The sequence below is a fragment of the Mesocricetus auratus genome, unplaced genomic scaffold, assembly GCF_017639785.1.
Source record: "Mesocricetus auratus isolate SY011 unplaced genomic scaffold, BCM_Maur_2.0 Super-Scaffold_100010, whole genome shotgun sequence".
NCBI lineage: Eukaryota > Metazoa > Chordata > Mammalia > Rodentia > Cricetidae > Mesocricetus > Mesocricetus auratus.
The window spans coordinates 69,518,962-69,539,482 of NW_024429194.1; the positions used below are offsets into that span (position 1 = coordinate 69,518,962).

A 20,521-nucleotide genomic window follows, 5' to 3' on the forward strand; every position below is an offset into this window, starting at 1 on the left:
TGAAAAATGACAGTTTCGCATGTATATAAATGATAATTACCTAATAGATCTGCTCAGCTAAGAACCAAATACCCTTTCTAAAACTAAGACAGGCTTTTTTTCAATTAACTTTTTTTAGGATTTCCCACTGGAGTATTTGCATAATTTCTACTCTCCCCTCCCCTTTCAAATCCTCTCACGACCTCCCCATCACTCTCAAATTAATTGGCCTCTTTTTAAATTATTATTGTTACAGATATACATATGTGTCCATTTAGTGTTGCTTATATGTGTCCATGTTGTCATTGTCTAGGGAATCATATTGTTGAGATGTCGTGGATGCAGCTTCCCTCTCATAGACAAAAGACACTGTCTTGCAGTAGATGTCCTGGTCCTGAGGCTCTTAGGACTTTTCTCCATCCTCTTCCATGATGGTTCCTGAGCCTTGAATTTAGGGCTTTCATTGTATGTGTATCAATGGGTGATGCACACTCCACAGACTGTTGTTTTTTGCCTTTTGAACAGTTGTGGATTCCTGAGGACCTATTTCTTATAGTATCCAAAGGTGTTACTCAAACTTCTAAGAGAGAAGAACAATCAAGAGCCCTAACCAGCAGTAATATCCACAAACCATAACAATGACCAGCCTGGCAAGATACACACAGCGATACTTACGTTTTGGCAGCAACCAACAGCTGTCTAATTGGATGCAAGTCTGGCTTTCAACAGGAAGAGATTTATGCCTGTCACTGTAAAACTAGCCCACTGCTCATGGCTGGTGACGTTCTGAACTCTACATGGGTACCCACTAACACTACTTTCCTAAACCAGTATAATTTTGATCTGAATTTTAAATTCCCATCTTTACACAGATAAACGCAGCTCTCAACCTCATCAAAGAGGAGCCGGGACACTCAAACGAATACATGAAAACCAGCAACGCCCCCTTTCTATCTCATCATCTACGCCTGGTAGCGTAACCAACGCTACTTGCAAGCGAACAGTGCAGGGTGGGGATGAAGGGGCAATAGACCATTTTACGGATCACTCTGACATCTTGAATGATAAGGGATCACGTCAGGAAGGAATAAAAGAAGAAATGATATTAAGCCTCTTCTGTGGTGAGCAGGTTGTCTACCAAGTTTCTTTTTTTGGAGTAACCAAATGGAGTCTTCAAAACGAATTCGTGGTGGAAACATTTCTGATTCAGAAAAAGACTGCTTCACAGCAGTATGTGAGCATGGGTCAAACCTCTGATTTTTAAAAAACTTTTAGTATTTGTTCAATTTAAATTTTATGTGCATGGTGTTCCCCTATGTGCTTGTCTGTTCACCACCGCCTGTGTTCCTGGTGCACTCAGGGCTAGAAGAAGGCATCCAATCCCCTGGGCCTGGAGTCACGGAGGCTGTGAGCTACCATGTGGGTGCCAGGACTTGAACCCAGGTCCTCTGCAAGAGCACCCAGTGCTCTTGACTGGTGAGCCACCTCTCCAGCCCCTTTCTTGCTTTTAACAAATGTCACTCTTGGGGTTAAAATTTGGCCTTCACTTGCTCTGTTTTCAGGGTGGGCAATGTCCAGACTTGCAATGGCGTCGGTGGCCGTGGTTTCTGCTTCTGCAGGTATTCCCTAATGATGTTCTGCCACAGTGGTTTTGTGAATATGTGCATTTTAGCCCAACGTTATTTTCTCGTGAAAGACCTTATTACAAAATTATAATACATAAATATTTTAGCAGTAATAACATGGGTAATCATCCTTAATGGCCCGATCTGCCTATAGGCTTCTGGGTTAGGATATAGTATCACTTTAGGCGGCACTATGAACAGGATTTTTATGTTGCCTTGCTGTGAGCATCTTCAAGTCAATAGCAGAAGAGATGCTCTTCTCTTTTTTAATTTTTTAATAGCTCCCTAACCTACATTCAGAAGCCTCACTCTATAAAGTGCAGTGAAGAGGCAGCCTCAGGATTGAAGCCATCCAGTCTTGTGCTGTTTTTCTTCTAGTATAAGCTTCCTGCACGCCCCAGCCCTGAATCCACTCAGAAAAGTGAAAATTGGATTTTTCTGAAGCATTAAAGAATTGGAAAGAAGATGTGTTTTAAGATGGAGGCATACTATTAATAATTTACAGTGCTTGGTGGCACCTGGAGCCTGCGCATGGCAGTGTCTGGCCCAAGCTGCATGGTACCCTGGCTTCTTCTCTGGTCTGCAAATGTCCTGTCAGAGAGTCACTTCTTCCAAGTGTGATGATTTAGGATTGTTAGGAGACAGGTCAGAAACTGGACTTCTCTTAGAACTTTAGACCACTCCTGTGGTTGGGATCCGTTCCCCACTGCTAGTGAGGACAGACATCTAGAAACATTCCTGGTTCTTTCTGAGACCTGCTTCTGAGCCGCTTTGGTTCTGAGAGTGGGTTCATGTCCTTCCATTATAGGTTCTCTTGACTACGGTAGCTGCAGTCTAGGCACCATGGTAATACACTCTACCGTCTACAGCATGAGCTCCATGTTTTAGAGCTCTGGTAGATCTGCACAGGACACAGCACCCTGTCTTCTCTACGCTGATTCACAGATTCTCCTGGTTTTATTTGGAGTGGAAATTTGCCCAGTTGTACATGTTCAAAGCTACGGGTGGCCGTGTGATATGTGGTCCTACGGGATGGCCTACAAAAGGAATTCTTGTGGGATTGCTTTCCTAACTCTCTTAAAGCACCCTTCCTTCCTCTGTCTCCTTTTGCTTATGTGAAATGAGGGTGTAACTCCTTAGAGGGAATAGGCATGCTGTAAACTTGTCCCAACTGCCCAGTCCCAGATAACCAACTCAGAGGCTGAATATGAATTAGAAATGCTTGGCTGAGCCGGGCGGTGGTGGCACACGCCTTTAATCCCAGCACTCGGGAGGCAGAGGCAGGCAGATCTCTGTGAGTTCGAGGCTGGGCTGGACCAATAGCCTCCAAAACAATACAGAGAAACCCTGTCTCGTAAAAACCAAAAAAAAAAAAAAAAAAAAAAGAAGAAGAAGAAGAAATGCTTGGCTGATAGCTCAGGCCTATTACTAACTAGCTCCTACATTCCAAGTTAACCCATATTCCTTATTTATTCTCTGCCGCATGGCAGTGCCTTTTTTAGCATGGCATGTTCATCTCCTCTGCATCTGGCTGGTGTCTCCTGACTCTGCCCTTATCCTTCCCAGCATTCTCACTTTGGCTTTCCTGCCTATGCTTCCTGCCCAGCTCCTGGCCCGCCAGCTTTTTATTAACCAATGAGAGTAATCCGCATTCACAGTGTAGAGAAGGATTCTTCCACAGCTGCATGCTACGGTTGTGAAGTGAGGGTATGATGTAAAGGGCCACCCCTTTCAGGAGAGTGAACGGAAGGAATATGGAAACACGATCTGTGAAGGTGTCACAGTCGTCTGGTGGTCTTGGTGGCCTCCGTGAAAAATTATCAAGCCCTCTTTGGTAGAGTCACCAGACTTGGGTTTGTGATTTTTATTACTGGGTGCTGTACATGTTCCTAACTGGTATGGATTTTTTTAAATTAAGTGCCTTATAAAATAATGTCTGCTGTCAAGTAGTTATTGAAACATACTTGTTAAATGAATAATAAATCATGAATGACGTTAACAAGAGGTTCTGTATTTGTGTGTGTAACCTCAAAATTACTTCCATCGACAGGAAAATGGTACACAAACTGTACATGCAGCTAGTTGCCGAATCATGCCACTTTTTTCATCATTCCGATGCATCAACTTTATCTACGACCCCAGGAAAACCCTGCCCTGTAGAGCCTTGCCATATTCCCACCTATCTTTGGGAGCTTTTCTTATAACCATGCAAGCCTGAACTCATCGCTAATTTCTGAGACTCAGGCCAATTCTCTTCCCTACAAAGGGGTATGGGAGGGAGGCCTTCATCCAGAGAACAAGTGCTGTTGGTTAGGATGTTTTGTAAAGATGGCAGTTGTTATTGTCCAAGTAGACAGCAGGGAAGGAGGGGAAAGCAGGGTGGTAGTTAGAAACCCTCAACTCAGTCTTCTGCCTAACCTCATTCACAGCATCTGTGGGGCACACTCACTATATCATCTGTGGGTGGAGCACACTCACTGCACCTGTGGATGGAGCACACTCACTATATCATCTGTGGATGGAGCACGCTCACAGCACCTGTGGATGGAGCATACTCACTGCACCTGTGGAGCACACTATATCATCTATGGATGGAGCACACTCACTTCATCTGTAGGTGGAGCACACTCACTGCACCTGTGGATGGAGCACACTTACTATATCATCTGTGGGTGGAGCACACTCACTGCACCTGTGGGTGGAGCACACTCACTATATCATCTGTGGATGGAGCACACTCACTGCACCTGTGGATGGAGCACACTTACTATATCATCTGTGGGTGGAGCACACTCACTGCACCTGTGGATGGAGCACACTTACTATATCATCTGTGGGTGGAGCACACTCACTGCACCTGTGGGTGGAGCACACTCACTATATCATCTGTGGATGGAGCACGCTCACAGCACCTGTGGATGGAGCACACTTACTATATCATCTGTGGATGGAGCACACTTACTATATCATCTGTGGATGGAGCACACTTACTATATCATCTGTGGATGGAGCACGCTCACAGCACCTGTGGATGGAGCATACTCACTGCACCTGTGGAGCACACTATATCATCTATGGATGGAGCACACTCACTTCATCTGTAGGTGGAGCACACTCACTGCACCTGTGGGTGGAGCACACTCACTATATCATCTGTGGGTGGAGCACACTCTCAGCACCTGTGCAAGTGTTAGTAACTTCTTTGAGCATTGGTTGTATCATCTGCAAAGTGGAGAGTGAGAGGCACCCATCTTTCAGATTATGTTATCTCAAATGAGGCAAGTTCTTATACTGCTTTGTAACTGTGGATTGAGGTGTTGGATGGGGTGAGTGGTCTAAATGTGCCTATTAAGTTTTATATGGTCAGCAGTGTCAAGGCAAAGACACAAAAACACTTGAGTGTTTTCTCTTGAATCCTTGGTCTCTTTGGACTTTTTTGATATTCTGATTTTTGTTGTAACACAACTGTTGAGGTCTCTCAATGTCCTAATTCATGCTATTACCTCCATATCTTTGGACACTGCCAAATGCTCATGAGAGACTCTTACAAGTTATCCATTAGCCTCTGGAACTTGGCCAGGCTCCCACTGAGCCAAAGAATTCAGGAATGTATTGATCAGACATTTACGTAGTTATGAAAGAGTCCATGGTCACATTCCCATGGCTCTCCAATACTGAGCCTAGGAATGAGGATATTGGGTCTTTTTTTCATTCTTTTTCTCTCTCTTTACCTAATTGTTTACACAGTGATTTTTACACAAGTTTTATAGGGCATCTTTGACAAGGTATTAATTATGACCTATATTTTTGTCAAGATCCTACCTGGTAATCCAGTCCCTTCCATTTCAAAGAATTGTTTTTATTGCCGAACCAAACTAACCTGGTGTCATTCTGTTCTGAGACCTACTCGTCTCAAAGTTCTCCTTTAGGGTTCTGGAGATCTGATCAGCTAGACACAGCTAATTATTGGGTAAAAGTTCTTTGGGATACAGAGGCTGAGGCATGGAGTTGAGTGCAGATGATTCATTTGGAAGGTAACTCAGGGTCCAGTGTGGAGAGGGCAGTTCTGCAGAACCCACCTGCAACACCCACAGAAAGCATTCTAGACCTTCCTCTTCCCAGAATCTCACTCTCCTGCACTCCTAGGCTGTGTGCTTCCTGCCCAAGCAAATAGGCTCCTTGGCATAGGAGCTGGATGATGTTAGCACATGGTGGGACAGCCTGCACATCCTTGTCCAGTACAGGTGTGTCTGATGGCAGAGGTTGGCTGAAGACTAGTGACTAGCGCAGAGGGGAAGCTGTCACCCGGAAGGTCTGTTTTTGTAAATGTAGGCTGGTTGTTCAAGGGCCTTGGACTGACTAGAACATGTGCTGAGTGGAGAGGCATGCCAGTTGGGGGGTTCTTGTTCCTCAGGGGACACAGGTCCTTCCAAGTTCTAGGAAGCTTGTGCTGTGGAGTGGGCTAAGATCAGTGAGGTTTTGCTTACCATCCAGGCATGGTGGCTTTTAAGAAGTGGGAGTTAAGTATTTCCTTATAGGCAAACAGATAGGGAGCATGACTAGGGGATAAAGCTGGCGGACTTCCAAGATGGCGGCTTATTCCTCATCCTCCTAGCTCAGACAAAGCCTGGTGACTTAAAACTGGCCCCCCCCCATCCAATGAGTTCAAGTACATGTTTATACAACAGTGGGCCACTCTGCCTTGTCTTTCTTCAAACTGACCAACCCTAAGTCATGGCAAAAAAAAAAACAAACCAAAACATGCCTAATTAAAGTTAAACACCTCATCCTCACCTGGGATTTCCCTCTTTACCTTTATAAACTGCTGTTTTCCTGTGGGCCACATTCTATGGCACCGATTGTAAGCACAGTGAAAAAAGTGGACCACTCCATGGATAGAAAGGCTTACTGGGGCTTAGCCTTTGTCACCATCACTGCCATTTGGGGGCGCTGCTTTGGACGTATGGAATCATCTTACCTGAACATCAGAGGCGGCAGAACAGAAGGAGGCTTGCCTTAACCCTCACACATGTTTGCACAGTCATGTAAATTTGATCTCCCACCTTGCTAATTTGGTTTGCTGTTCACCAGGTGCCTAGACGAGTATGAGCACGTTGTTGATTTGTGAGCATGCGGCATGAGCTGTCTGTCATCACCCTGGGCTTTGCAGTAATTCTGGTGGGACTCTTGGCACTTTTACAGGCTTTGGCTCCTCGACACCATAGTAAAATCCCAGAGCCAGGCCAGATAAGCACTAAACTCACACCCAGCTGCACTTTCCGTGTAAGATATGTTTCTTCTTGTCTTGTTTGGCATATAAAGGGGAAAGAGCAAGGCAGAGAAGTCCCAGAATGCCAATGAATTTTAAAACCAAATGCAGGTATGTTTGATAGCAGATGGTGTATACGCTTAGACACCTGCTCTCAGAATTGTAGACAGGCATTGTTCCGTGTCTCCGATAAGGGAAGATGGTTACTTCCTTTTATTTTCTTTTTCATGTGGAGAGAGCTCCTGTTAGTTTTTGTGGACTTGTTATGAGCTAGAGTCACCTGAGCAGAGGGAACCTTGACTGAGGATTTGCCTTCATCAGGTTGGCCTGTGGGCAAGCCTGGAGGGCATTTCCTTGATTGCCGACTGATGCATTAGGGCCCAGCCCACTGTGGGTGGTGCCATCCTCTGGGCTGATGATACTTGGTTGTATAAGAAGGCAAGTAATGTGAGTGAGCCAGTAAGCAGCCTTCCTCTGTGGTTCCTGCCTGGACTTTGGCAGATGAACTGTGATTGTGACTTGTAAGTCATTGTTTCATCAGTCACAGAAAGGAACTAGGTCAAGGGGTTAATGCCGATTTTTCTCCGTTCTCCCAAACTCACTCCAGCAGGGAAAAACTTAAGAATTACCTGAGAGTCAAGCTTGGATGTGTGGGGTCCACATTTGTCTCTTCCTGCCTGGGCTCCACCTACCTGTAGGGAGCATGTGCACTGATTAACCAGGGTTGTCTAGACCTTTCAGTTAACATGCATTTTTCAATTGCCTCTAGTAAATGTGTTCTACCCAATCATTGAGCAGTTCTGTTTGACTCTCAACTATAAAATTGCCCTGTCAGCCAGGTGCATGTCAACAAGCCCAGTTGTTTACCTGGGTGAGGGGCATAGGAGCTCAGTAGAGCAAGCACTTTATTGAGTGGGCCATGTTCTCAGTGCCCTCCCTCCCTGTCTGTCTGTTTTTTTTTTCTTTTCTGTTTTTCTTTTGCGGGGAGGAGGGGGCATGGTCTTGTGTATCCTAGACTGCCTTCAAATTCACTATGTAGCTGAGGCTGGACTTGAACTACTGATCTTCCTACCTCCACCTCCTAAATGCTGGGATTACAGGCATGTGCCAAATTCTTAAAAACTTCAAGCATAATTTCTCAACCCTGGGAGGGGGGGATGTTGATTGACCGTTTCACAGGGGTCACCTAAGACCATCAGAAAACACAGATATTTACATTATGATTGATAGCAGTAACAAAATTACAGTTATGAAGTAGCAACAAAAATATTTTATGGTTGGGGGTCCCCACAACATGAGGAACTGTATTACAGGGTCTTGGCATTAGGAAGGTTGGGAACTGCTGACCTGAATTCTCTAAGTTTGGGAGTGTGGGGGGCAGGCTCTGGGTATAGGAGGGCACGCTTATCTCACATGTGCTAATGTGCCCAAGCCTGGCGAACACAGCAACAGGTGTCCCTGGGAGGAGTCACTCCTGCTGCCCCTCCTGGATGCCAGTGTGATTACTAGTATGAACGCCCCGCCAAGTCCAGCTGGGATATGCTAGGCTTGATAAGGGAGGAGGGGTTACACCTCAAAGAGACTGCAGATATTTGTTAGCACTCGGGAGCCAGGGAGGAGAGCCAGGGAATACATTCTGATGGGACTTAATCAAAGAGGCAGAAACATGAAACTGGATAAGCAGGAATTCACTGACCGTAGAGAACTTTCTCAGGATATGACATTTAACATTAGCAAGGACCTCAGAGTCTGGGAAAAACTTGATGCTAAGTGACTCTTAGAGAGATGGACCCGTGTTTCAGCTGGCTGTGGGGAGCCTAGGAAAAAAGGCACCGTTTTTCAAGGAGACGACCCTTGTTTGGATTGCAGTTCAAGAACCGGAAACTCCTTTTATCTTGAAAGAGCCCTTGGTGTCCATTCATGGGGAGCAGCATCTATTCTTGGCATGACGTTGCCTGAACCTGAGGGGTTCAGGACTTGTGCAGATGCTTGTCCCAAGTGTGGAATCTTGCCCAGGATCCGACCATCAACCCGGCCACCTCACACAGGTGAGTCAAAAGCAGCTGGCCTGGACATATTTCCACACTTTGTCATTAAGAGTGAAAAGCAAGAGTCGGCGGCTCAGTGGTCTGGTGCTTCAATAGCTGCACACCCAAGGCCCTGGATTTGATCTCTAGCCCTAGAAAGAGATGTGTAGGAAGTGTGGCTTCAGTAAGAGTCAAGTTTGAGAAACAGCGGCAACCCACGCCGTATGTAGATCTACGATTTTTCATGACTCGAGCAATATGGAAAATGTCATGGAATGATACACACCGTTCTTAGAAATATGTATTGGCCATTAACACTGACTATGTGGGATAGAGTTAAGTGTTAAGATGCTCTGTAGAGAAGGGGAGGATAGCTGGGAGGAAGCAGTTTTAAAAAACATTGCATTTTAAGAAACTGCCCAAGACAAAAAGAATGTTTTTGCTATTATCTCATTTGTGTGACTAGCATAAAATATGGCTTCTAAGATATGAATAGTAATTACCTTAAAGTGCTCAAATTCCAGAATATACCAGAATCTATAGTCATCTGTGGCTTTTTTGGCAGTCAGTCGGTCTTCAATTACAAAATGAGAGACTAGAGCCAAGGCTCCTATAATATGCAAGGCAGAAGCATTTACAATATTTAAATATGTATATATATATGTATAAAAATTTAGTACAGTCCCCCAAAATTTGTACTATTTTCTCGACACCCTCGAGCTGCAGAGCTCTGGAGTTACAGATACCGTGGCATTTTTGATATACATTTATGTACATCATGTAGTACATTTTTATAGATGGAGATCCGAACCCAGTAACAGGCTCCTTTGTAGGAGAAGGGCTGCACTCGGAGAGTGGACATGTCTTTAGTCTCAGTGCATGGTGAGGAACCATGTAGTGCAGCCCGAGAGACTGCAAAGAGCAAATGGTACATAGAACAACCCCCACTGCCACATGGACAAGTGGCCATCTTCTTTGCCTCGGGGCTGTGCGATATAATTGCAACTATTTTAAGAAAAACACTGCTTTAAATAAGGATCCAAAAGAAATATGTCAAAAATCTCAGCTATGGTGAGAGAATTACTAGTGGCTTTTCCTACACTTTTACACTGTTCAAAATTTCCCTAATTTGTTCCAATGAGTATGTAATGGGGATGATTTTATTGAATTTTATCAGTTCAGGATGAGGACACCTGTACCTTATGTGAATTATTTCTTTTTTTAATGAGTGGGGGTGAGGAGTTTCTTTATTACCCTTAGCACAGGCAGAGTGGACATGTAATACCGTCTTCTAAAGAGTGTAGTCGATGGGACCATTATGCACTTGACCCATCCCCAAATTTCAATGCCCCTGTGGATTCCTTACAGGCCAGGGAAATGCAGACAGTAACTTCAATTACTTTCCTAAGTATCCCAAAAGATTGGTATTGTTTGGAAACCCAGGGGTCAAATGACTTGCCTAGATGTTTTCCATTCTAGGACTAGATATTAAAAGGCTTAGTCTTCATCCACAAACCTTGACAGCAGGTCAATCTGCTGCTGCTGCTTGTACTACAGTTAGCTTCTCATCTGGACTATGGTAGAAACTTAACTGGTCATGACATCCCTGTCTTGAGCTGCAAAGCATCTAGTATTTCTGCCATAGAACTCATCAACATTATTAGAATTATACAGTGTTAGACTTCCCAACAAACTACAAGGTTTTTGCTTTCTTTTCAGATCCAAGACTGGTTGGTATAATTAACAGCTAAAGTATTATATATAAACAAATAAATCAATGTGTGATTTTTGGGTTCTGGTGATGGGCTACATGCTTTCAATATGTCAAGCGCTGTAAAAGTATTTTACATGTATGGATTCAATTGACTTCCTAACAGCCCAAGGAGATAGGTACTGTTACTATTTGCTTACACAAGAAAAAATTAAGGAATATTGGTCAATTAACTTGCTATATTTCACAGCTAGCAAGTGGTAGAATGGAAGCATGAACCCAATGTGTCTGATTTTGTATTTTATGCTTTTAGTTTTGACTTACTGCAGTCAGGGTCTCATGTTGCCCAGATTGGCCTCAATCTTGCTATGTAGGCCAGGTTGGCCTTGAACTCCTGAATTTCCTACCTCTGCTTCTGAAATTCTGTGGGTATAGAATACAGACACATCATGTTCTATTATAAATTTTCTAACAGAAAAAGCTGGGCGTTGGTGGCACACGCCTTTAATCCCAGCACTCAGGAGGCAGAGGCAGGCGGATCTCTGTGAGTTCGAGACCAGCCTGGACTACCAAGCGAGTTCCAGGACAACCTCCAAAGCCACAGAGAAACCCTGTCTCGAAAAACCAAAAATACATTTTTTTCTAACAGAAAAAAGTTAGTAATGCCTATTAACTAGATGGTTGGGAAAAGTTTAAAAACCTGAAAGTACTCATAAAACTTTTTTTATATATAGTATGAAAATTACTCTTACTGTATAACTAATATCAATTATTTATACTGATATTTTAACAACTAAATACTCTTGACACTAAACCGAATCAAATGATTATTTTTATTAAAAATTCAGTAGATAATTGATAACATTTGTTTTTGAGGTGGGGTTTTCATGTAGTTCAGGTTGAGCTTGGCTATGTAGCCAAGGATGTCCCTGAACTCCACATTTCTCCTGCCTCTATCTCAACTGTTAGGACTTCAAGCGTGTTCTACCACAGCTGGCTTTGGGTTGTGGCTCTCTGATTTTAATACAAGAAGGATTTTCTGAACAACATTAGGAATAAAAATGTTGTCCTGATGTTGGGTTTCATTGATCCTATCCCATAACTGGCACCTGCTGCCCACCCAGTCCTTCTCAGTAGCTGTTGACCTTGATCCTTGCATTGGTTTCTGTAGAAGCCTTGGATTGGTTAGAGAAGGGGATGGATGATGTCTTTGGCTGAGAAGGAGAGAGTCTCCCCCTAGTGTTGACATTTTCAAAGATGCCCCTGCTTCAGCCTCTCACCTGCCTGCAGTTTTAACCTAGGTCTCAGGAATCCTGTGTTGCCCCTGGAAGCTAAGAGAGCTGAGTCATTTCAGAGCTGCAGAAAGGATGGGTTTAGCCTGCACAATTAGACCTCACGTTTGTGTTAAGCAACGATGAATGGAGCTCTATGGTTAGCCAGGATTCATAGATCCTCAGTCTTGGTTTTTAATCTTTTAGCTTTAAAATCTTGCCATGTTATCAGTTTAGGATTAAGATAATTATTACCCCCACATAGGGTTTCCATGGGGCACCTATCGGGTGACAAGCACCTTCAAAAACATTTTCTTTTCAATCCCCAGTCACTTGGGAAGCATGCATTCATCTGCCCAGACAGTTGGGGGCTGAGTTCCAGAGAGAGATGAAGGCTTGCTGCATCCTGAGGCATTCACTATAGGATAAATGTGGTTTTTGTGCCCACTTCTAAAGTACCAGGCCAGTCCATTATGGTTTGCTTCTCAGCTCACTGACCTTGGCCTTGGTGGGTCATGGTGGTGTGAGGGTTCCTGTCACACTGGGTAAAGCTTTGCACCTTTCTCCCCTCATAAATATCTCCCTTCCTTTAGGTAACACACTGGCCCTAGGACCCAGAGTCTTTGAAATTCTGTTCTAGGCTTACTTGGAGAAATTGCCGCTGCTACTTAAGGATTCTATTTTAGCGCGTGGATGATGCGCTATGGAAAATAGTCTCACTGAAGAATGTTACTATAGAGATGCAGGAAATTCGAGCTGGATGTGGTATTCCTTTACAGCAATTTTGTTTTAAATAAGCTTGGCAGTTGGAGATTAAATCCTTCAAACCCTGGATTTGTGGTGACAAAAGAATAAAAGCAACACTTGCTGGCGAAAGGGAAGGCCTTGCATTATGTCTTAAATCACAGAAGGGACCTTTGGGTGAAGAAGCATGGTGGGCCTGAGTATTGTCTTGCATTCTCCTAGAGATTTAGGGTTTAACTAGAAGTAGGGATGTGAGGGGAGAAGGAGGAAGAGGGGATGCTGTTCGGCAACTGTCCAGTTGCGTGAGCAAGTTCTTGGTATTATGGGGAGCTGTGGTTGTTTCAGTGAATAAAGTGTTCATTCAGATTGCCTCAGTTGGCTATCAGCTGACATAGAATGATGGCCAATTACCAGGTATTCACATTTGGATCGATATCCCAGGCATGAGCTCATTAACCCCCAATCCTATTATCTCACACATGTGAGGCAGATTGTTTTTAATGTGATGACATTTTCAGTGTTGAAACCTGGGTCCTGATGTGGTAAAAAGCCTGAACACAAACTGGCATCTGTGCTACTATCTACACAGCCCATAAAGTGATGCTTGCAAGTTAATAGGGGTTGTCTGCTCACAGTGCACAGGGTTCAGTGTGAGTTGATGACCTTGATGGATTTCCGGCTGTCCCTTGCCTTATTCCCCATCTCCTTGGGATTCTAGCTCTTTGATGGAATCTGGAGACCTTCCTTAATATCTGCAGACTACAGTTCCTTTTTCCAAGATGTTAGTACTTGAAGCCCATCAGTGTTATGGTTTTTACATAGTTTAATCTCCTGTGTTTTTCTTTAACCATGTTAATGCACAGACTTGATGGGTGGGATGTACGTACCCCCTAAAGATACATTACCACACACCTCCTGGAGTCATCTATTCACACGGTACCCCATTTTCTATCTCTGCAGGAACAAGTAAATTATTCTCCACTTTATTATCTCAACAACTAATGAATTCAACTTAAATTACTTCTGAATCATATGGCTGCATCTCTTGTTTTTATTTAGGGGTTCTCTTTGATGCTAGCTGCATGATCGTTTCTTTTGTGGCGCTTGAGTAAGGCATTTGCTGTTGGTGTTACTAATGTAAAATTTAAAAATCAAACTATTCTCATTTGACCTGTCGTGACATCTTGACGACATCAAATGTAAATTTTGATTTCATCCCATTTAGCAGAAATGGTTTGTAGTTCCCTCATCTCTAACCGGATGGGGAAGGATATCTCCGTGCCTATACACAATCATGAATATTACATGTGTTTGGCACATGTAAAATTCTATACAAAAATCCATATAGACCTTATACTAGGGGTTCATCAGAGATGCCTTGGGCCCCAGGAAATGTTTGGTAATATATGGAAAGAGTTTTGATTGTCAAAACTTGGTGGAAGAAGATCCTATTGGCATCTAGTGGGTAAAGGTCAAGGATGTTGCTAAACATCCTGAGACATGATGGAAAGTCCTCTACAAAGGTCTCCAGCCTTGGAAGTCAATGGGAAGAAACTTGGGGATGGTGGAGAGTGTAGTATAAAAAGCAGAAGCTGGTCCTGTTCAGCAATCCCCCACTCTCTCACAGTGTGCCACTGTGCTTTCTGAACTAATCGCTCATCGTAGGCAAGCTGAATGACATAATGACACATTGATCACAAGCGCTATTCCTTCTATGTCATCAGATGTCTTTTTAGCCTGGAAGTACCATGTGGATCATTTCCAGTTGTTGAAAGGATCATAGGAAGAGGTTATCTCTGAATCAGTTCCTTGCTGTGGTTTACCTTTAGCTGAGTTACCTAGTCATTAAAGAATAGAATCCGAGAGCCAACGTAGGTCTAGAGATGTTGACTAAGACTGGAAGTAGAGACTGTGCAGCAGGACTACAGAAAGAGACCCTGTCTCAAAAACAACTAAACAACCATAAGAGCCTAACGGTGCTCTTTGATTTCAGACAACTGCAGGGCTTGCCAGTATCTACTGAGTACTTAGTAGAGAGCTCAGGTTTATTCGTGTGTTTCTTTATCTTGTCTTCAGACAACCCTAAAAAATAGACACATCAGGCTTGTTGAAATCTTTCCATTAAGAATGCTCCAGCAATGGTGGTGCATGCTGAGGCAGGGGGATCTCTGTGAGTTCAAGACAAGCCTGGGATCTATGTGAATTCAAGACCAGCCTGGTTTACAGTGAGTTCCAGGATGGCCAGAGCTATATAGAGAAGCCCTGTCTTGGAAAAAACTAACAAAACCAACCAACCAAACAAACAAACAAAAATGCTTAGAAAAAGATCAGAAATACAACTTTTTGCAATTAACTCTCACCACAACTTTTACAGTTCTCCTAAAATGGCCAATTTATGAATATATGTATATATGTGTGTGTATATATATGTACATATACATAACTTGTATACCATACATATTATATATAAAATGAGCTTTGATAAAATAATTGAAAAAAATTATCACACACCAAAATTTGGGAGTTTTTATTTTTGGTGGTAGATAAGTGTATAAAATACATTAAATACTGAAAGTGTAAAATTTTTTTGTGTAGGCCCACAGCCTTCATTCTGAATGCTTATCTGGATGTATGGAATTGCAGTGTGCTGTATAGACTTTGGGTGTGGTTAATTTTGGTGTGTGGTGTTTTATATACACACATACACAGATCTTTTTATCTATGGAAATATAGCATGAATTCAGGAATGTTTTCTTTTAAATATATGTGCCTCAGTTTGGTCTCTGTGGCCCTGCTCTATAGGTAGTAGATAGTCTACATGCCAACAAATGAAGAAATGCTTGTATTAACTGTGAATCTTTGCACACAGATCCCCTGAGTACATTATGCAAATGTTAACAGATAGGCTACCTGCAGAACTGTATGCATGGCATAAAGCTTTTTTTTGCCAAAAATAAATCTATGAGTTTAAAAATTATCATCAGAAGATTTGCCAAATTAAACTGTGGCTGTCTTTGGAGTAGAAGTACACATTATCCTTCTCTACATAATTTAAATCTTTTATAATGATTGTATGTAATTCTAAAGAATAATAAAGATATTTCTGCCTAGACTGTATATATTAGTTAGAAAATAAGAATCACAAAACTCATGCAAAATATCCCTCATGATGAAGTAGCAATCATAAACCAAATAGCCTGTGTTAATAGAATATATACACAATGCATATGAGACTTTAAACATTTTATAAACACAAGCTTATTTATTATTATAATACATATATGAAAGATTTTAATTCCTACTCTGCAAATGAGAAAGCTGAGATGTAGGGAAGGCAAGAAAAGTTACCCAAAATCACAGAGGTGGCATTTGACTGACTGAGGACTTGAACTCAGGCTGTCCGACGGCAGAGCTCATAGGCTGTATGTTCTTCTGGCACCACTGAGGAGTGGAGCACTGTACAGGGGAAGCAACTTGGGGACTTCAGCTCACCAACGTTTCCTAGGCCAGCAATACCAGGTTTGTACCAGACTTTTAGGCGTCTGTAAGACAGGCCTAGTGTCCAGGTTCCCTTTATTTATCATTATAGCACCCTGAATAGATTTCTTATCAATGACGGGCCTTTAGAAACTGCTTGAGACATTAAAGTTTTAAAAACTCACCTGAAAAAAAAAATCTGCTTTCCAGATGACTAAGCATCTAACTCCTTTTCCTTCGCTCTTCAGAATGAAACTTTTGATTCAGAAAGCTGGCTTTGCTGTTGTGTGTGCGACCATGAGAGGGGAGGGTGGTCATTTTTGCTGGTCGTTTGTCACGCCCCTTTGAACACCTCCAACACGCAGGCCCTGTTGTTCTGGGGACACAGTGTCTCTCCTTTGCATGACTATTACTTAGTGCTAAAAAGCTGTTAGACACAAACTGGGCGAATGCTGGCGAACAGTGCGCGCTCAGCTCTTGGCAGCGTCGAAGACCCTGAAAGAAAGGGTTGTGAAGTATACATTTTATAGTAAATTAGATTATTACTTTAATAGATAATAGAAAAAAAGTTCTAATGCCAGACAAAGCACTGATGCTATATTATTGAAATAAGAACATTAAACTTAATGGCATCAAAGGGGAAAAAAAACTAAAAAAATTATTTTTTGGTCACATGTTATTAACCATACTACAATAAGCAGAACCACGGGAAGTGACTGTTCACATCCTTAAGGAGCAAATGGCACATGAGCAGCAGCAGACAGCTGCTTGCATCCAACTCAGCTGTCTCCCGGGCTTCATACAGCACCCAGGATGGAGTGTTTGGTTTTCCCACGGGGGCATAGAGCCCACCTCAAACGATTCTCATCGCTAGCCTCAGAGTTATTTTATGTTGTCCTTGGAGACAGAAAATAAGCTTTTACCTCTCTCCTGGATTCATTTTCAAAAATGATTCTTGGAAATGAGTTTTCCTTAGACACATTTATATATAATGACAAGCTAATATCTTACACACCGTTACTGTATGTAATAACGGTGCGCCAAACTGACAGGAACTAGGCCAGGGGATGGAAGGCAATTAGCTACAGAGGGAGCACAGCCCAGCTGGAATGACAGAGCATCATCCACTGTGTGGTGACTTAATGGTTACCCAGTGATAAATGTGAACATCTCCAGAGGCAAAACCTCAAAGAAAGCGCAGTTTGTCCTTAAGACCCCACTTTTCATTTCGGCGTATACTTCCTAGCTGCCAAGTCCTTTACCATATAGACAGTCACAGCTCAGAGTCCAACATTTACTAACTGATTATAAAAACTCTTTATTTTGACCTGAGTGCTCAAGCCTGGTGAATGGATGGGCAGGTGAATGGTTTGCTTATTCACTAGAAGATATAAGGAGCTTATACCATCCACTTTTTAGTTTTGTGGCGAATTGTTGGTTATGGGATTTGAGGGAGGGGTGATGAGAGGTTTTTTTTTTAAGATGGTAAGAACTTCTGGTTTATAATTTTATTATTACGGGACAACATGCATGCACAGCACACATGTGGAGGTCAGGGGCTGACTTTTGGTAACTGGCTGTCTCTTCCCACCGTAGGTTATAACTCAGGCTTATGTAGGAAGCACTTTTACCCACTGAGCCATGTTCCTGGCTCAGGAAGGACTTCCTTCGGTGCTGTTGGCTCTCTGAGTAGTGCTGCATGTTAAGAAACACAGCCAGATGACAGGGCTCTTAGGGATGGGATCTCTAGGATAGAACCACCTATTAATTTCTCGCTATGTCATCTTGGATTGCTTTCTTGCTGGTGAAACAGGGATAAGCAGCCTGTCCACCTCCCGGGCTTACATTGAAGATCGAAGGGTGAGGCGTGGAGAGTCACCATATGGTTGGAGCGCAACAACACGAGCTCACCGTTGGCTGCACCCTGTGTCAAGAGAAGCCATGTGTAGCTAAGGCAACAAGAAGAGTTAGACGTGGACAGAGCATGTCTGTGCCCAGACTCTGGGGCTCCACTGCTCTTTCCTCTTAACTCTCCTTTTCTTGCAAGAATCCAATTGCCATTTGAGCCAGTTTCTCCCGCTAGGGTAGAATAATCACATCCGAGTCCTTCCTCACTCGGCCATGGCCACCCAGCTCCTCTCAGTTTTCTTCCAGCATAGCCTCATTCTACTGCAGGGCTCCCTACTAACTGCACACCTGGCAGGAATGAACCTCCCAGGAGTCCCACAGGATAACTTCCTTCATCCATCTAAAGTCCTTGTTTAAATGTCACTTTCTGATTGAGGCTGGCTTGGACCACCTGGAACACTGGTACCCTATCCTCTTGACCCCCAGTATTTCTGAAGACACTTACCCTGCCATTTCCTCCTTCTTGGTGTCTAGAACCATATTCTTATATAACCCATACTTGCTTATTTATTATGTTTGTTGTGCATTTCTCCATCAATGAAGAGGTGAGAACCTTGACAACAGGGATTTTTGTGTTACCATTCAATTTTCCCAGACCTCCAACTATTTTAATGCTCTGACATATGGAGAAGTGTTTGGTGAACAATGATCAAAACGGATATTGAAATGTAAGAAGCAAATGGGCCTCACAATGACCTGAGCTTTGTGATTGATCTTACAACTCTTTCCATCCATCCATCTGTCCATCCGTCCATCCATCCATTCGTCCGTCCGTCTATCCCTCCATCTCCATATCCCAATGGAGGGGAGGGGTTCATTCTGCCTCAGAGACATTCTTCAGTCTGCTTCCCCTTCTCCATTTCTGCACCAACTGCTTCATTATTTCCTATTGAATGACGATCTGCATTTTTCTTCTTCGATGTCTTGTTACATTCAGATCCAAGTGTTGTTTATATACAATGCAGATTTATTTATAGTACTTAAGAACTATACTTAAGAACCCTCATTGATTCCCTGTCAGCAGGGATAAAGGCTGAAGGTACTCCATCCTGACAGCTCTGTGACTACTGAGCCACATGAGGTAGGCAGAAAGACAGTCTCCTCTTCCAGGCATCTGGGTCTTAAGCTCTGGAACCCATCAACATGCCAGGTCATGTGGGGAATTGAGAGTGAAATCAGCACTGATAAACAGCTGATATGAAAATAAGGTTTCCTGGTTAGGACCCACACAATCAGAGGGGTGCTTAGACAAGATAAACCATGGTGGGCAAACATTGCCTGCAGAGTCTGGGGATGAATGGGGAGGACCTCACTCCAAGGATGCAGCATCTTCTAGGAGTTAGAGAAAGAGAACAAGCATTCCTTTAGCTGTCTTGATCTAGTATGAGTGAGATCTGTGCCAGACTAGAAGTTTAGAACCTTAATGAAATCAATTAATACACTCTAAGGTCTACCCCCCCCCCCTTCTTGGGCTTAGCTCTTTATTACTTTGCTGTGAACTGGGGATTAATAGTACCAACCCTTTATGCTATTACAAGGATCAAGGAATCTGCAATCACCAAACATGTACCACATGCAATGGGTACTTAATGCACAGTAGCTCTTCACTGTTGTCTCCCCAGTTATCTCTAAGCACAATCCATCACTTGCTCTTAATGTACCTGCCTGGAACCACTCAACACGTGACTGGTAAATGTCTTCTCATTTGGTTTTTGTTTTGTTTTGCTTTTGTTTCGAGACCGGGTTTCTCTGTAACAGTCCATGCTGTCCTGGAACTCACTTTGTAGACCAGGCTAGCCTCAAACTCACTGAGTTCCACCTGTCTCTACCTCCCAAGCTCTGGGATTAAAGGCATGCACTGCCACTGTCCAACAGTCTTCTCATTTTTTTTTAAGACTGAGAAGGCCTAGTGTCTTGTCATTGGACAAGTGTTTTCATGTCCTCCTCCCCAAAGCAGACAAATAGAGTCGGCCATCACTTTGCTTCTTCAACTCTGTGGTTGAGTAAAATAGCGAGCAAGGTGCCTGATACAACAATTTAAGAAGGCATTCCCTGCCTGTGCCAGTGTCTCAGATACCCCACCTTAACCTCGGTCCTAACTAGCTGTTTGAAAGGAAACCCAAGTTCAAGCAGGTGTAGATGATCAAGCAGATCAATCTATCAGATCTTGCAGATAGGTGGCAGAAGGGACAAATGCTGTGTTCTTACTTTACTATGAAGAAACCCCTAGGAGGGACCGACACATGTCTGAAAATGTGTTAGATGAGCAGACTGAGGTGGTAGCTACAGGTAGAAAAGTGGCCAGATCCTTGATGTAGAAGTAGTGATGGTATTGATGACTGTGATGACAGCGATGGTATCTATGGTGATGATGAAAATCTAACCTGTGTATGCTGTGGTTAAGTACCTGCTCTGTGTACAAGTCCAAGTTCCTCATGCCTCCGAGTTTGGCAGGATTAGTAAAATTTTTACTCTGACGTGAAGACACTGTTTCCTGAGGTCTTAGTAAG

General features: G+C 43.2%; 1 long non-coding RNA gene across 4 annotated transcripts in view; it reads left to right on the forward strand.

Annotated features, from left to right (window-relative positions):
• Positions 1–20,521, forward strand: part of LOC110340413 — a 73,820-nt gene that overhangs the window by 29,806 nt on the left and 23,493 nt on the right. Inside the window, exon 3 of one of the 4 annotated variants that reach the window (XR_002382233.1) lies at positions 1,542–2,928. The exons of 1 other annotated variant lie outside the window; for it this stretch is intronic. This is a non-coding gene — a long non-coding RNA (uncharacterized LOC110340413). 2 more of the 4 variants (XR_002382231.1, XR_002382232.1) reach the window with 2 other exon arrangements.